Raw genomic sequence first — 16,936 nt, forward strand, 5'->3', positions numbered from 1 at the left:
CGTCCTGGCCTACCAGTGACTTTTTGGGGGTTTGAGGAAGGTGTTGAATTTCATGTTGACATGAACACTTTAAAGTTTTTCTCCATTGGGGATTGTTTTTTAGCTCTTTGAAGAAGAAAAACACCGTCCTTGGCTAACTCGTAGTGTTTGTAAGTGCATAAATGGTGACAGTGATGAGAATTAAAATCTCACGGTGCAGTTAGTGTGTTACTAAAGTTTTGCTTTCCCAAACCGTTTAGCTAAGCTAAGCTAAGCAAGTTAACAAAAGAGTTTTGAGAAAGCAAAAGTATCCATATGGATCATTGATTAAATTTTATAGATGTCAGCATGCTCCTTCCCTCTGTATAGAGGGCAGAGCAGCTTAGTGCCCACGCCTGGGCTTTTAGGAGGCTCTCTTTCTGATCCTCCCTTCGGAAGATCATTCTTTTCTAAAACCATAAAAAGAAAAATGGGTTTCATTGTTCAAGTTTGAAATCTAACAAAATAGGAACTCAAAGTTACCACTTTGATGGCAACTTAAATTTTAGCCCAAATTGATTTTTTTTTTTTTAAAGGAGTAGCAGTTAAAGTTAGTATTTTAAGAGGGTGACTGGGAAGATGCTTAAAGGGTATTTTTTTGTTGAATCTCATTTAAAGAGTTTGAAATTTCATGCATTTAAAACGTAAGCTTTTGCAGACTAGTTGGTAAAAATCAGATACCGTTTCTTGGTATTTTCCAAAACTCCTGCTTTGGTTTGAATTTAGAGGCATGTAGGTCAGAGTGAACTGGGTAAAAAAGAATTCTGACAGTAAAGCAAGAAGGACCTCTTATAATAATAGAGAAAAATACATTTCATCAGTATTTCCTTTAGGTAGACTTTTATACTGTGTTAATCATGTTGTAATCTAGCAGAAATGTCTCACTTAGAGGCACGTGGCCTTTGTGAAAAGGGAATCAGTTTGAAAAGGAACTTGAAGCCCCTCTGGCTGGTGCTGTGAAAGTCAATATCAGGTGGTCACCAGGTGATACCTGGTCTCTCAGTCCTCCTCCCTTTTAAAAAAATGGTCTCTTTTTGTTTTTAGAGAGTGGATCAAAAGTATTGGGAAAAGAAGGTGAATTTCCTCAATAACTTTGCCCCCCAAATGTAATGTATTTCCTAGATGGTATATGGGAACTACCTGGGAACTTTTTATTTTGCTTTCTTAGTATAAAAGATGATACATTTTTCTCAGTAGAAGAAAGGACCAAACTTTCGGCTATCGTAGCTTAGAGGTGTGAATGTGGCTTCTGACAGTCATTCCTATACTTAAGTACATCTATAAACTGTATTGTGACAGTTTTTAGTGTGCCATTTGGGGAAGAACATTTCTTTTCCCCTTCTTCCCCACAGAAAAGAAAAACAAGCACATTTATTTTCTGCTTGAACTTAGCAGTTGCTACTGCCCTGAGAGGCTTTCCTAAGAGTTGCTGCTGAGGATTAAATTAAAAGCGCACCTACTTTAGACTGCTGTCTGATAAAATGGAGGAGAGAAGTATACACCCCTCTGTGCCCTGCCCTGGTAGGCCTCATATCCCTGCTTTTTTTTTCTTATCTACTGACTTTGGATGTATAAGGACTTGGCTTAAAAATTCAGAAAGACAGCAGAGTGAGTTAAAGCAGCCTAGGCAAGAATGCTTAAAAAATAACATTGAACAAACACATTAGTATAAACTCTATTTTTCAATGTCTGGCAAATAATTTTTATGCTTCTTGATTTTTTTTTTCCCTGCTTTTTTTTATTTCAAGTTACTAGGGGGGTACATATGTTTAGGCTACATTGTTTTTAGTTCTAATGTAGAGTTCAAGTTGTAGTTGAGCCCTTTGCTTCTTGATTCTTATTGGTACTGCTGAGGCATAGGTATTAATTTATGCCACTTTATAGATATGGGAACCAAGGGAACTAATTGAACTGATCAAGGTAAAATAGTATGTTATGTGGCAGTTTGTGATTGGAAACCATGTCTTCCCTGCCTTGGAGGCCATACTCCTAGGCACTGTGCTGTATTGTTTGTTACTTTTCCAAACATAAAAGTTTATTTCATTTGAAGTTGGATTTGGTGAAGAAATTAGAAACGTACAATTGATACATATTCAATCAGTAGTCATTTTTAACAGTTTAATATATTTTAATAGCAACCTTACAGGAATAGCACAGAAGACAGAACATCAAACACATGTATTTGGATATGGGACAACTCAGAAAAGTATAGTGAATGGATGGAATCCACTGTTTGAAGAAAATGCTGCAAACGACATTTAGTTTGTGTCAATAAGGAATTCATTTGTTTTAAACAAAATCCAAATGCTGGCATTGTCCAGAAAAATTTAATGGGTTTATTTATTTTATTTTATTATTATTATTATTCTTATTTTTTTTTTTTTTTGTAGAGACAGAGTCTCACTGTACCACCCTTGGGTAGAGTGCTGTGGCGTCACACGGCTCACAGCAACCTCTAACTCCTGGGCTTACGTGATTCTCCTGCCTCAGCCTCCCGAGCAGCTGGGACTATAGGCGCCCGCCACAACGCCCGGCTATTTTCTTTGTTGCAGTTTGGCCGGGGCTGGGTTTGAACCCGCCACCCTCAGCATATGGGGCCGGCGCCCTACTCACTGAGCCACAGGCGCCGCCCAATGGGTTTATTTATAATTGTTATAAAGTTGAACTGCTGAAACTTGTTCACTGAAACCTTTTGACTCATATTAATGCTTCACATCCTCGCGTTTGTACTAAAAATTCACACACAAATGAAAATGGAAAAACTGCCAACACCTGATTTCTGTCTATTTTTCCACTCACAATCATATACTTAGGAAGAAGAGAATTTTTTGATAATGAAATGTTTTCCCATCATAGTGGATTTTTAAGCATGTGTATGTGGCGTGTTAGCTGAATATCTTTTGGCATAATTGCTACTACACGTTTGGCATGGATAGACACAGGTTGGTGTGGTCACAAGGACCGACCAGATAGGTTTCTTCACTCCTGGAGTAGAGGGTGCACTGTTGGGAGTGGCTTTTGTAGCCACTTGCTTCCTGGGTACTTTACTACCTATGGATTTGTGGACCATCTGCTTTGTAGGAGCGTGGGATAAAGACCTCCTTACTTAACCCCCTTCTCCTTTGGCTGGAGTTGTTAAGCTAGAGGTGGCACTGGCTGAACACTCAAGTGCTAGGCCCCAGTGAGGGTTGATGGCTGTGAGTCTGAATGAGTTACCCTTTTAAATAAATACTTATTAATAATAATGATGATTATTATTTTGAGACAGAGTCTTACTCTGTTGCTCTAGGTTGAGTGCCGTGGCGTCACAGCTCACAGGAACCTCAAACTTTTGGGCTTAGGCAATCTTCTTGCCTTAGCCCCTCAAGTAGCTGGGATTGCAGGTGCCCAACACAACGCCTGGCTTATTTTTCTGTTTTTTTTTTTTTTAAGCAGAGATGGACTCTTGCTTAGGCTGGTCTTGAACTCCTGAGCTCAAGTGAGCCACTGTCCCTGGCTTTTAGTAAATGTCTAATGAAGATTGCTAGGGCTTTCCAGCAATCTTTTGTTTTTCTTTCCAAACCCTAGTTTTATATTACCGTAAGTGGGAAAAAATATAGAAATCATGAATTGAATGTGGTAACTACAAGGAACCATAAAGACATTAGGCTATGTGTCTATAAGTACTCTCTCATTTAACATTTGTTGCTTCACTCAATTGGGATTAAAGGAAAAGCTTTGGTTGGATGCTGGAGCACCAGTCAGATTTGAGTTTACATAAATTGTGATGTAAAACTAATTAGATTTTGGTTTTTAAATTTGTTTCAGAATCTTATCAGTCACTTTTAAACTTTTCTGGACCCATGTGAGATATATATTTTACATCAGAACCAGAAACAAGTTTCAGGAGCCAGTACTAATCCTTATTACAGGTAGAGTATCCCTTATCCAGAATGGTTAGGACCAGAGTGTTTGGCATTGTTTTGCTTTTTGAATGTTTGCCTTACATGCTTACTGGGTGAACGTCTGAAGTGCTTTAGTGAGCATTTCCTTTGAGCATCCATCATGTCAACGCTCAAAATTAAGTTTCAGATTTTGGAGCATTTTGGATTAGGGATGCTCATCCCATACTTATACTGTAGTGATCTATTTAAGAAAGAGGAGCCGATTACAATTACAGATTGATTCACAGCCCACTGATGCATGACCTACCTACAGTTTGAAAAATACTGAATTAGAGGCTTGGCACCTGTAGCTCAGTGGTTAGGGTGCTGGCCATGTACACCGGAGCTGGCGAGTTCAAACCTGGCCTGGGCCTGCTAAACAACAATGACAGCTACAACAAAAAATAGCCGGATGTTGTGGCAGGCACCTGCAGTCCCAGCTATTTGGGAGGCTGAGGCAAGAAGATTGCTTGAACCCAAGAGTTTGAGGTTGCTATGAGCTAAGATGCCACAGCACTCTACCCCTAGGCAACAGAGAGAGACTCTGTCTCAAAAAAAAAAAAAAAAAAAAGAAAGGAAGAAAATCAGATAAGTCACATGTAGTGCAGGGCCTGGTTAATTTTGATGTTGTTGAAAATTTAAGATACTCTTATTTGAAAGAACAGTCAATTTAGAGAAATAGCTTAAAAATAAGTTTCTGCTTATTAATGTCATCTTGTCCCCTGCCTACCCTTTCTGTTTTTCTAGCTGCTTAGAGAAGCAGACCTTTCCTGAGAACGCTGGACTAGTGAGAAGGGTGTTCAGTGTCCAGTTTGGTCACATTGGGAGCTTTTCTAAAGTGCTCAGCTCACCCTTAGGGAACGTGTGCTTTCTGGAAGCCTGGGAGATGAAACAAGCTGAGGACAGCTGCATTTAATTGTGGCTTGTGTGCTCTTGTACTTTTTTTTCTTGTTAACTTCCCATTTCCATAGTTTCTTTGCTGCTGTTGCTTTGGGAGGTGCCTGCCCAAGTTCACCCTGGGGGAAGGTTGGTGTGTTACGTGTGTGCATGTTCAGAATATCTGTGAGCACCTAGAGGCAAACGCTGACCCACAGAGTGTGCTGTGGTGTCTTAACAGTGTTAAACTAGACATAGGAGCCAGAGCTGCCCTGGAGGGAAATGCTGAACTGCAGAGGGTGGTGCCAGGAGCAGCTGGAGGTATAGGTCAGAGGCTCAGTCCTCTGCCCTCAGGAGGTCACCTTCCCTAGGGAGGTTGCAGTGAGCAAAGGCTCATGGTTGGGAAGCAAGAGGCGAGTTCTGGTGGGCAAGACCCATCCCAGAGCTGGACAGGTCGCTGGCGGCCAGGCCATGGTATGCAGGCAGCGGGAAGCATGGCATGTTTTCAGCCGTGCCATTCCTCAGGACTCCTGCTTTCTCAGGGTAGGTGGGGGAAGGGGTTAGAGTCTGGGGAGTGCTGGGTGCCCTCTTAGAAGGCATCTGAGCTCTGTAGGCAAGAGAATGCCCAGAAAAGTAAAGTGTAGAAGCCCAGGTGTCAGCAGGATGGCTGGGATGGATTTCTTGGCAGGGTTCCCTCAGGCCTTGGTGACCTGAGGTCTCAGGGAACAACATTCTGTAGTCTCTTACACTCCCTCCCATCCCCTGTGCTTTGTGGCCCCTTTTGTTGCTCAGTGCTGAAGAGTAATGAGGAAAATAGCAGTACTTTTCAATATTTCATTCTCCCTCTTCTCTGTCACAGCAGTGTAACAAAGGTAAGAATTTGTTTGGCTTGAAAGTGTTTCTTTTGGGGGAGGTTGTGTATGTGTAGGAGTATCAGAATGTTTTTTAAAATTGAAATTAAAACCTTTTGGAGAAGTCTAGGACATTTTGGTTCTAGTTCCAGGTCTGGGAATGTTCTTGAAAGTGTTTCACGTAGAACCGAGTGATCTCCAAGTAGCAGTTGGTCCGATAGGGTATTCAGAGTGGCTGCCAGGGCACAGCGTTCCTGCACAGAGCAGTTGTGGGCAAGTGGCAGGGGCTTTCTTGGCCCTTAATGTGATTTCAATGCTCTTCATTGTGCTACTGTTGTAAGCTGAGCTTGCGCACTGGTGCAGGTGACAGTACGTTCTGAGGACTTGGTAGAAGATGCAGTGTGAGGAGTTTAAGGGTGAGTGAGCCTGTAGATGGTTGCTGCTGCTTCCTCTAGTGCCAGGGGCCAGGAGCGTGATGGGCTCTTGAGAAACACTCCACTCAGCTCTCCATTGGGTGATTGCGCCTGTGATTCTGAGTGATCCATTCGGAAACTCTGTACCTTCAGGAAGTAGACCACACCCGGTCCACCCTTGGTAGCTTTTGAATGCCTTAGCCCAGTGTGATTGTCATTAGTGAAATCTTGTGGCTGGGGTGACTGCAGGAAATAGACTTGTTATCCCTTTGTTGCTACAGAGAACCAGCCGCTGTCCTTGGACCAGTTTGTAGCAGTCATTTCCCATAATTCATGTTTCTGCAGTGGAAATTATTAAAATTCTCAATGCCAGATGCTTGGGGGGTGGGGGGGGTGACTATGGAGTTTCCTAGTCCTAAATGATGACTCCCTAGTTTCCAAGGCTTAGATTATGGGAAAAAAAGATACAAAATATGAAGCATCCTTAATTGTGGATTATGTGCATCCAGAAGGACGTTGTTGACTCTGGAGACCTTCCATTGTGTTTTCTTGCAGTTTCTTGGTCAGCAAAAGAAATTTCCTGTTCAGCACCCTATTGGTATCTGTATAAATTGTGGCAAAATTTCAAGTTTTATATTAATATTAATGCTTACCAAATACGTAGTGGGGGCGCTATCTTCCTATTATTTTAAGTCTCTTTTTTCCTTTTCTTTCCTTTTTTTTTTTTTTTGGAGACAGAGTCTTGCACTTGAGTGCAGTGGCATTATCATAGCTCATTGTAACCTCGAACTCCTGGGCTCATGTGATCTGCCTGCCTCAGCATCTTGAGGATCTGGACTACAGGCCTGTGCCGCCACACCTTGGCAATTTTTGTATTTTTTTGTAGAGATAGGGTCTTGCTGGGCTTAGGGTGGTCTCCAGCTCCTGGCCTCAAGTGATCCTCCCACCTCAAAAGTGCTGGGATTACAGGTGTGAGCCACTCTGCTCCCCATCTTCTTGTTTTTAAAGAGAATTTTAGATGCTAAGGTTTAAAAAGGACTTAAGTGTCCATGTTCTTTGTTTTACTTTTAATTACTTAGGATTTTGTTTAGTTTCTGTCTGAAAACATGGCTTAGTTCTGTAAGGCTTGCTGGCAAGGAGCAGTTCCTTGCCACTTTCCTCCATTTCTTATCCCCCAAAGGCAGCCCTTTTGATTTTTCTTAGCTGAGTTTTTTGTTGTTGTTACTTCTTAGTTTATGGAAAACATTTAACAATCGCTGCTTTTCTTTTTTCTGGTTTCAGACATTACCTATAGATTTTGGACTCAGCAGATGAATATTCAGTTCTCTTCCGCTTGCCTCCTTCCCCTGGTGTCTTCTCCCTCCCCAGTAGAGTGATACTGTAACTTGGGTTAGCCCAGTGTGCAGAGTGTGCATCCATGTGACAATACGGGGAGCATCTACAGCCTAGCCATCATTAGCAAACCATGATTACTTCTCAGACCTTTTTTGGAAGTTTTTTTTGGTAATGCCAACAACTCTTGGACCTCAAACTTCTCAGTTGTTGCAACCTGGTCTTAGGGAGTTCACATGGGGCAGTGTGTGTGTTTTATCTCCTTGGAGAAGCTCCCGGAGCCTGCTGTGTCTGGACTGGCCGTTTTCCAGCTCTGTGCACCTGTCACGCCCTAGATCCTCCCTGGTCTGTGCCCCCTGGATTCCTTTTGCTGCTCTCCTGTATTGAATGTCCTGTTTCTGTATCTCGTGTCCCCTGCCAGGGTGTTGATGGGGCGGACGTACTTGTAGTGCTGTCCTAAAAACAGGGCACGTGGAAGATAAGCTTTTAAACATTTTCTTTCGTTTTCTGCCTTCCCTTTCCATTGATATTTTGGCATGGTATAAAATTGCAGGGCGATTCCTCTAGAATTCCTCTAGAATTTTGAAGGCATTTCCCTGTTGAGTTCTAGCTGCCAGTGTGACTTTGAGATGCTGTGCTACACCAGAACTGGACCTGTTCTGGCCTGCGAACAAAACATAGGTTCTTTTCTTCTTCGGGAACCTGAGGGGATCTGATTTTTTTTTTTTTTTTTTTTACATGTGTTTGGAACTTTCACAATTATGCTTCTTGGTGTAGGTCTGTTTTTTCTTTTCTTCCTTTCTTTCTTTCTTTTTTTTTTTTTTTTGAGACAGTGTCTCTTCTCCACTCTGGGTAGAGTGCCATGGCGTCATCACTGCTCACAGCAACCTCAAACTTTTGGACTCGAGATCCTCTTGCCTCAGCCTCCTGAGTAGCTGGGAGTACAGGCACCTGCTGCAACTCCCAGCTAGTTTTTCTCTTTTTAGTAGAGATGGGGGTCTCTTTCTAACTCCTGAGCTCAAGCTATCCACCCGCCTTGGCCTCCCATAATGCTAGGATTGATCACAGGTGTTGAGCCACCTTGCCTGGTGCTATTTTCATTTTTGTGATAGATATTTTGTAGCCCGGGGCAGCTCAGGTCTTTGTTGTTGATTTTTTTATGTTCTCTTTTTGAAATTTTTTATTACTTGGATTACTGACCTTCTGGGTTAGTCCTTAAGTATTCTTACCTTTTTAGACCTACTTTTTACCGCTTTGTCTCTTCTATTTGGCATTGTGTCTTGACTTGCCGTTGTTTCTACTTTCCCAACTCTCCCAGTGAGTATTTCGTTTCTGCTCTTATTTAAATTCTCAGTACTCTTTTTGGTTCTCTGTTGCTTTGTTACACTGTTCCCCTTTTTTGTTCCAGTTGAAATATCTGCAGTCTCTTGAGCAGGATTCTCTTCCTCCAACCAACGCCTCATTTTTTCCCTCTTTGTGGTGTTTGGTCTCCCTTTTTCTATGGTGAGGCCACCCTCAAATGTTCGCTCACGTTTAAGAGTGGGGGCCACCAAGCTAGTTGGAAACTGTAGCTCTCAAATGGGGTTTCTTCACCACAGAGCTCGTGGGCATGCATGCCTCCTGGCTAGAGAGGTGGGAATGGCTGGGGTCCTCTACGTATCTCGCCTTCCTGAGGAAGCCTCTTGTCCATGTTGTGGTGCCCCCCTCTTGGGCTTCTGTCTCTGCCTCTTCTTGCTGACAAGCCCACGCCCACCTGAGCCTGCGTGGAGGAGAGGGACTGCCTGGGGGTGCGGTGCATGGGTAGCTCCATCCCCCTAGAAACCTTCGCGTTTTCCTTCCTTGGTGGAGAATACATTTCAGATGATGGGGCGAGTTCAGAGTGGTATGGCTGTAGACAACCCCCTTTTTCTTGTCTAGGGGAGGCTGGCTATGGGGTGTGGGGCCGGCCGTCTGGCTTGTCTACCTGCTCCTTCGCTCCATGTCTTCTGCAGGTACCCAGCGCTCCAGTTCCTGAGTTTTGTTGATTCTCTGCTTTTCTCTTCCTCTAGTTCAGATTTGTCTTCCCCCACCACCGCCACCCTTCCAGCTTCTGAAATTTCATTGCTATTGTCTTCTCTCTCCTTCAATTATGTGGAGGTTTTTAGATTTTTATTTATTTATTTTAATTAAATCATAGCTGTGTACATTAATACAATTATGGGGTACAATGTGCTGGTTGTATATACAATTTGAAATACTTTCATCAAACTGGTTAACGTAGCCTTCACTGCATTTTCTTAGTTGTTGTGTTAAGGCATTTATATTCTACACTTAGAAGATTTAAAATGTGCCCTTGTAAATGTGCTCTTAGTAGATTTTAAATGTACTCCCACCAGTTACCCTCCCTCCCCTCCCCCTCCTCTTTCCCCTTCTTCTTGGGCTGTAGTTGGGTTATAGCTTTCATATGGAAGTGTGGGTGCTTATAAATTGGTTTCATAGTAGGGCTGAATACATTGGATACTTTTTCTTCCATTCTTGAGATACTTTGCTAAGAAGGTATGAGGTTTTTAGATTTTTAAGAAAAATCTGTTACGATTTCTGGATTGAGCCAAGCAAATGCTGTTCGGTGTGTGGCCTTCCTCCACCTCACTGTTTCTCCTCACCTCACTGTTAGGTGCGTGGAGACAGTGCCAGGCGGGTGAAGGGATCCCAAGGTCACAGTACTGACTGCTGCCCCGTACTGGGAAAGGACTCCTGAGTTCTCCTCCTCATGTGGTTTTGCCATTTTTTGTTTTTCTATGTAAATAAATAGTATTATAAAATTAAGCTTATTTTTCCTGCTCCCTACCAGTCGGTAATCTCCATCTCCCAAACTTGAATTGAGAACCCAATTTTCTTGTTTCACTCACATCTTGGTCCCAGCATCCTGTGGGTACAGACCATTTCAGGGAGCTCCATAGGTTCTCTTTGGAGAAAAGTTTAAGTCGATGATGCCGTAGGGGGCCAAACCCAGGGTCCAGAATCCAGTCTCTGCCTCCTGGAAGGGCAGGGCAGCATCATTCTGGCGCATGTTCCCTGGTGGCTGGCACAGGATGACTCACAGCTGTGCCACAGGTGTTGTGTGTCTTGCCCCTGATGGCCCAGGCCCTTGGCTGGTGGGTCCAGTTTGCTGTGTGTCCTTGAACTGCATGCCGTGAGCTTGGGAATGGAGAGCAGTTGTGTCTGTGGGCCTGAGCATGGGCACGGCACAGTGTGGCGTCCACATGCAGCACTTCAGTGGAAGAATGACACCAGGGGAGCCGTGCTGTGTGTACACAACCCATAAAGGAACGAATGAATGATGTCAGGGGTACATTTCTAAACTGGGAAAGCTGTTCTTGGACTATTAGCTTAAGGCTGGCTCTTCCCTACTTAAGAGAGTAGTGCTTTCTTGGGTAGAAATTTACAACAATAAAGCATTTGGTACAAATGAAAAATAGTCTAGAACTTGGAGATAGAGGCTTGGCCAGCACTTATTTTAGGTCATTTTTTATTCCATACAACTTTAAAAACATATTTGGTGTGGTGAATTCAAATTGTTAAGCTGCCACCTCAACTTGGATGAAGACAGACGGGTATTGTTTGAACATTCCTGTGTTTGATGGAGTTTCACTCTACCAAATGTTTCTTCAGAGGTCATTTAAAAAGAACAAAGAATTACTCAATTCTTCAGGGTTCCTACCAGTGGAGATTGCTTTTTCCATCTGCTTCACCGTGTGTTAACTGCAGAGGTAAAGCAAGGAAAGGAAATGTGCCTTGGGTGTTGCTATATGTGTTGATTTGGGACATAGAAAACCTTAATGTTTATTTCCCTCAGTGGGCAGCCTCCTGGGAATGGGACTTGTTTTATTGTGTGCCCCTTAGGAAGTCTGGGCACTGTGGCAGCTGCTCAGGCCCTGGTTATCCTCAGGGGCTCGGCGGAGGGAAGGCTGTCAGACCAGGTCTCTGGAGGGGAAGGCTGAGCACTGAGCATCGTGAAACTTGTCCATGGGCCCTCAGCCAGGAAACGGTGTTACAGGGACTAGAGCCCTGACTTTTGTGCCAGCATGTGTGAGCTTTTCCTTCCCCAGACTGCTTTTCTGGCAGGCATGTCAGATTCCTTCCACCACGTCCCCAAACATGGCCTTTTCTCCATGGATCAGATTGTACCTATGGCTCCCATGAAGCCATCCCAGTTTAGGGCTGTTAACTGTGCTAACTGGAGGTGTTTTGGGCACTTTTATTTCCAGTGTTTTATTTTAAACGTTTAAAGAAGAACGTGTCCATGTTCTATTCTAATTTTTTTTTTCATTTTTGGAGAAAAAGTCATCTTCCCTTTGGGGCAGGTGTGATCTCTCTTGGCCCTCGGGGCTTCTGGCTTCAGGATGCTGTCTGCATGGCCTGTGAGCAGCTCAGCTGGTGTGTGATCTCGTGGGTCCTGCTGGTGCCGGATGCTGCTTTCTTGGGGGTGGTATCCACACGTAGGCAGGAGCCAGCTGCTTTCTGCCACCAGCTGTGGTGGAGGGAGTTGCTGCCATCAGGGTCTCCCTGCCGCACAGTCTGCTGATGCCGCTACACCAGGAAGCTTGCTCCTGTGTTATTTTAAACTGGCCTCCTGGAATTTAGGATTGTGGGTGTGGGGGGAGGTGACTTGGTCTGAAGATACTTTCCCTATTCTTTATCTCTATTTTCTTCTAGGCCCTTCTTAGGGTGGGACAGGAGCCCTTGACTGGCTGTTTATTGCCTTTCAGGTATTGCCCAGATTGTGGTTTTTTGAACTGTGAAGTAGGAACTCAAAAAGTACCCTATAATCTAAGGCAGAAGTTTTCAAGCTTTGCCATTTATCAGCATCACCTGGAGGGTGTGATAAAACGCAGGCTGCGAGGCTCCACCCTCCAGGTGTCTGATTCTGGAGGCTTGAGATGGAGTGTGCTTTCAGGTGTGGTCCAGGTGTGTTTCTGCTTCAAGGACCATACTTTGAGAACCATTGCACTGGGGAATTGAAAAGAATCCTTAAATCTTTATTGTACCCCATCGCATAAGGGAGCACACTATTGCTTTGTCCATTTGCAAAGCAGCTCAAATGAGAATCAGTGGTTGTATTTGGGAAGACTGACTTAGACAACACTTCTCTGACTTAGTGGGCAAGCCCACTCAATTCTCTGAGACTGATAGTAAAGACTAGTAGAAACCTTTACTAATTTTATCTTGTCACACTCTGCTTGATGGCCTTCCTGGTACTTCCTAATCAAATATAAATGCCAGTCTAAAACTCTGGGCCTTATGGCTTGGTGCCTGTTTCTCAGTGGTTAGGGTACCGGCCACATACACTGGTGGGTTTGAACCCGGCCCGGGCCTGTTAAACAGTGACAACTACAACAAAAAAATAGCCAGGCATTGTGGCAGGTGCCTGTAGTCCCAACTACTTGGGAGGCTGAGGCAAGAGAATCGCTTAAGCCCAAGAGTTTGAGGTTGCTGTGACGCCATGGCACTCTACTGAGTGCAACATAGTAAGACTCTGTCTCACACACATACACACAAAAACCCAACTCTGGGCCTTAGCTAATAGGCCGCATCGTCTTCACTGCTCCTCAGCATCTCTTGTGTGGGTGGGCTCTGCTCCCTCCTGTTCCTGGGTGGTTGAACCTGCCCCTCACCCTTCTCAGCCACTGCAGGATTCCTAGACTCAGCATCCCCAGGTTTTTTTGCCCAGGAACCCCTTGCAAGCTATTGGTTAGCACTATGTTCCCTTTCCCCCCTGTTTTTGAATAGAAGACTCTGGGGAAGGTCTGTGTCGTCCACCCAGCTTCTTTCTCTCCAGGTGCCAGGACACAGGCTACTGTGGGCATTGGGAGATGGTAGTATGTGGAGTGCCTTCCCTTGGGCATTTATTCTTCTTAAAAAAATGAATGGACTCTTTAGTCAAAATAGATTTTCTTTTCTTGGTATCTGTTGTGTTTAATACTTACTAATATCATATACATACATTTCAGAACTAGAAAAAATATTCCAGACTAGTAGACTTAATGTTTGGGATGTGAGGGCTTTTCAATATAAATAGTTGATTTAATTTTTAATTCAGAGCTGATCGGTATGAGCCTCCTCCACTTTACCTTAATAATGCAGGTTTTTATTAGTGTATACTGGAATTAGTTAAGACTTCAGTCTTACCATACTTTCTTATTTGAGGGTTTTAGGTTTATTTTGGTCTGGAGTTTTGCTTTACGTGCATTGTAATTTTTCTGAGGTTTGTTACAGCTCATGAGGGATTGGAAAAATGTTTATATGTTTTTTTTCAAATGTAAGGGTAAATGGCACAATATACAGACTTAGGGGGTAGACGTGGGATTTGGGCTCCTATTTTTCCATTGTTAATGAAGGATCTAAAGTCTTCCTGAAAAAGAGTTCAGAATGGTTCAGAATGCCTTTCTCTACGCGGCATTCTTCCTTCCGTGAAGTGAAACTTCTTGCATTTCCTGGCCTGCTTCCACAGACTGCTTGCATTTATCTCTGAAGAGTGAATACCGAGGATAGTACTGAAGTGTGCACATGTACTCGGATTGTAGTTTCAGTGCACACTCCTCAGTTTGACCTGCGGCATTGTGCCAGCCTGCAGTTGTTGTGGGATGGAATTTCTTTTCCACCTGAGGCGTGAAGCTGAGTTATATTTTAAAGTGATCACACAGTTTAAGCAGTTTCCTCAGTTAACATACTTGATTTCTTTCTCTTTGATGTATTACTGTTTATGTGGAACAAATGGTGCTCCCCTCCCCTCCCCAGTGTATAACATTCCACTCCATTCTCAAGCCCCCAGGGCCAAGAGAGCTCATGCCTGCCCCATTCATGTAAAATGCTTGATTTTCTCTTCATTGTAAAATTACTTTTACTTTTCTGATCAGGAGATCAGAAATTATCTTTCTTCTCTGCTTTTCCAAGGGGACAGCGTTTGCTCTTAGCATTTGAAAAATAATTGGAGTAGAAAGTTACTTAAGATTAAAGTATTTTAAGCCTTTAAAAAATGATAAAATGTTGCATATTTTTATACATGGCCTGTTGCATAGAAGATTTCTTCTTTTTTTTTTTATTGTTGGGGATTCATCAAAAGATGATTTCTTAAGGTATTACGTATAGCAGTCAAATAAGGCTGTTTTTGAAATTCCCTTTGGGCGGGGCAAGGTGTCTCACACCTGTAATCCTAGTAACCTGGGAGGCCAAAGTGGATGGATTGCCTGAACCTCACAGGTTTGAGACCAGCCTAAGCCAGAGTGAGACCCTGTCTCTAAAAATAGCCAGGTGTTGTGGCAGATGCCTGTGGTCCCAGTTAACTTGGGAGGCCGAGGCAAGAGAATTGCTTTAGCCCGAGAGTTTGAAGTTGCTGTGAGCTGTGACTTGACAGCACTCTACCCAGGACAACAAAGTGAGACTCTGTCTCGAAAAAAAAAAAAGAAATTCCATTTGAAAACCACCGGAAGTGCCTGGAGTTGCTTATCTGAGCCCATTTCCTACCCAGGCCCTGTTGTCTGTGAATTAAAAGAATAATGTGAAATGGGGAAGACTGTGGAAATGGCAACCTCTTCCCCCAGAAAAATACCCTCACTCCATCCACATTAAATTATTTTAAAGGCAAAAGCATCTAAAATCGCACCACTTGATTATAGCTGTTTTCTGTTTTGTGTATTTTCCAGTTGTCTGTGTATACATGTTATCTTGAAGTACTTGCAGCCGTCCTGCAGCTGCACTTTTTATGTTGTTTCCATTCAGAACTGCATGATAAATACTGTCCCACATTTCCATACACTGTTTGTTCATGGTGATTATCCAGCTTCTGTTCCTCCTTTAATCGTTAGGGCACATTCCTGTTGAGCTCTGCTGTTATGAAGAATAACCTTGCTATTTTCTTCTGCTTTTGGACAAATAAAAAAATGACTTCTCCTCCTCCTTCCATCCCAGCAGTGCCCAGTTGTGTTCTAAATGGGGGTCACTACACCTGGATTGGGGCCAGTACATACATACTACGTGTGATAGAGCGAGCTGATGTGTGCGCTTGTGAGCCAGCAAGCATAACTCCAGACAGCAAAACCTCTGCTTTCCTGGCTGACTATAGGCTCTTGAGCTCGAGAGTTTGAGGTTGGTGTGACCAACCAGGGCTGCAGAATGAGACTGCCACAAACAAACAAAAACTGAAGAAATCTAGTACATTTTCTTATAGAAATTAGTTTATTAGCAGCAGTTGTGAGTCTAGGCTACAAAGGCCTTTTACCTTAGACTTTTCCCAAAGTGTAAGGGAGCTAAAAGAGCTATCGAGTTAAGTTCCTGAGGCAGGAAGCATGTTGGTATAAGAAAGGGTTGGAGGAGGAATTTTCAAGACTAGTCCCATGCACTGTTTCTGGGTGGTCCAGATTGGTGTTTTGGGCTGTGCCAGACCTCACTGTGACTTGCATTCCTTTCGTGCCCTCCTGACACTGGCCCTTGTGTTGACCACATCTCTCTAATCCCTCCCCTCTGCAAGCGTTTCCAGGGGAAACCGGGTTACTTCTTCTGAAATTGATTAGCTAGATACTGGGGAGGTATTCATACTAGTTCATAAAAGTAGTAGTCCCTCTTAATTAGGGGAAGCAAGGATGTGTGTTGCTATAAAAAGATAATCAATAGACTATCGGGCAATATAGGATATAGGAGATGATTTGAGTTGAAGAGGGGTCTGTCACTTGTCTGATATGGGCTGGCATTGGGATCAGACACCTGTTAAATAATAGCTCAGTCTGCAGGGAGCTCACCGTCCAGTAGCAGAGGTGCATGTGTAGCATATGTTTCAGTGAGCTGAATGTATTTATAGGGGCATAAGGCCCAAAAGCGCAGTCAAGGGACTAATTACATAGCCAGAGGGGGCACCCTGAAGATTAATACAGAAAATGATGCTTGAACTCTGTTTTAGAAGAATTTTGTTTAAAGGCAGAGGGCATCCAGACAGATTCAAACATTCAAATGCATGGAGTCTTTAAATAGCACAACATATTTGGAAAAGTACAAGGAATTCATTTTTGCTGGACTTAAAGGGAGAGGAAAGAGAACAAGAGACATGAACTTGAAGAGATAGTTTGGGACCGATGGTATCTGCTCACTCATATCTGGTCCTGGACTGCCTTGTCATTATCACCCCAAAGCCTGTGTTGAGGGCTTTGAGTTTTAGCCTACTCTGTGATTTGAGATTCCTGGGAAAGTTTGAAGTGCCAAAATGAGACCACTTGGGGGTTTTGACAGGTCAGTGGTTGGGCTGGAGAGGGAGGAGGCTGGCCCCTCAGTGGGTGATAGCTGATGCCAGACTGAGCCAAGGCATCAGTGGCTGGGTCAGGAGGATGGTGAAGGAAGGAGGTGGAGTCCTGGGCTAGCTCCAGGGTTCTGGCTTGGTGTGGGTGAATGACTAGTGTGGAAGACAATCCTGTGTAGATACGGAATCCTGCGTATTTCAGGCAAGTGGACTTTTATGTATGTGGAGGAAATGGACAGGTATGTACGCAGGTCTGGA

At 43.6% G+C, this 16,936-nt stretch overlaps 1 protein-coding gene across 1 annotated transcript in view; it reads left to right on the top strand.

Moving 5' to 3' along the window:
• Positions 1–16,936, top strand: part of STK24 (serine/threonine kinase 24) — a 137,222-nt gene that overhangs the window by 1,113 nt on the left and 119,173 nt on the right. The window lies entirely within an intron of this gene.

Source organism: Nycticebus coucang, chromosome 15 (genome assembly GCF_027406575.1).
Source record: "Nycticebus coucang isolate mNycCou1 chromosome 15, mNycCou1.pri, whole genome shotgun sequence".
Classification (NCBI taxonomy): domain Eukaryota; kingdom Metazoa; phylum Chordata; class Mammalia; order Primates; family Lorisidae; genus Nycticebus; species Nycticebus coucang.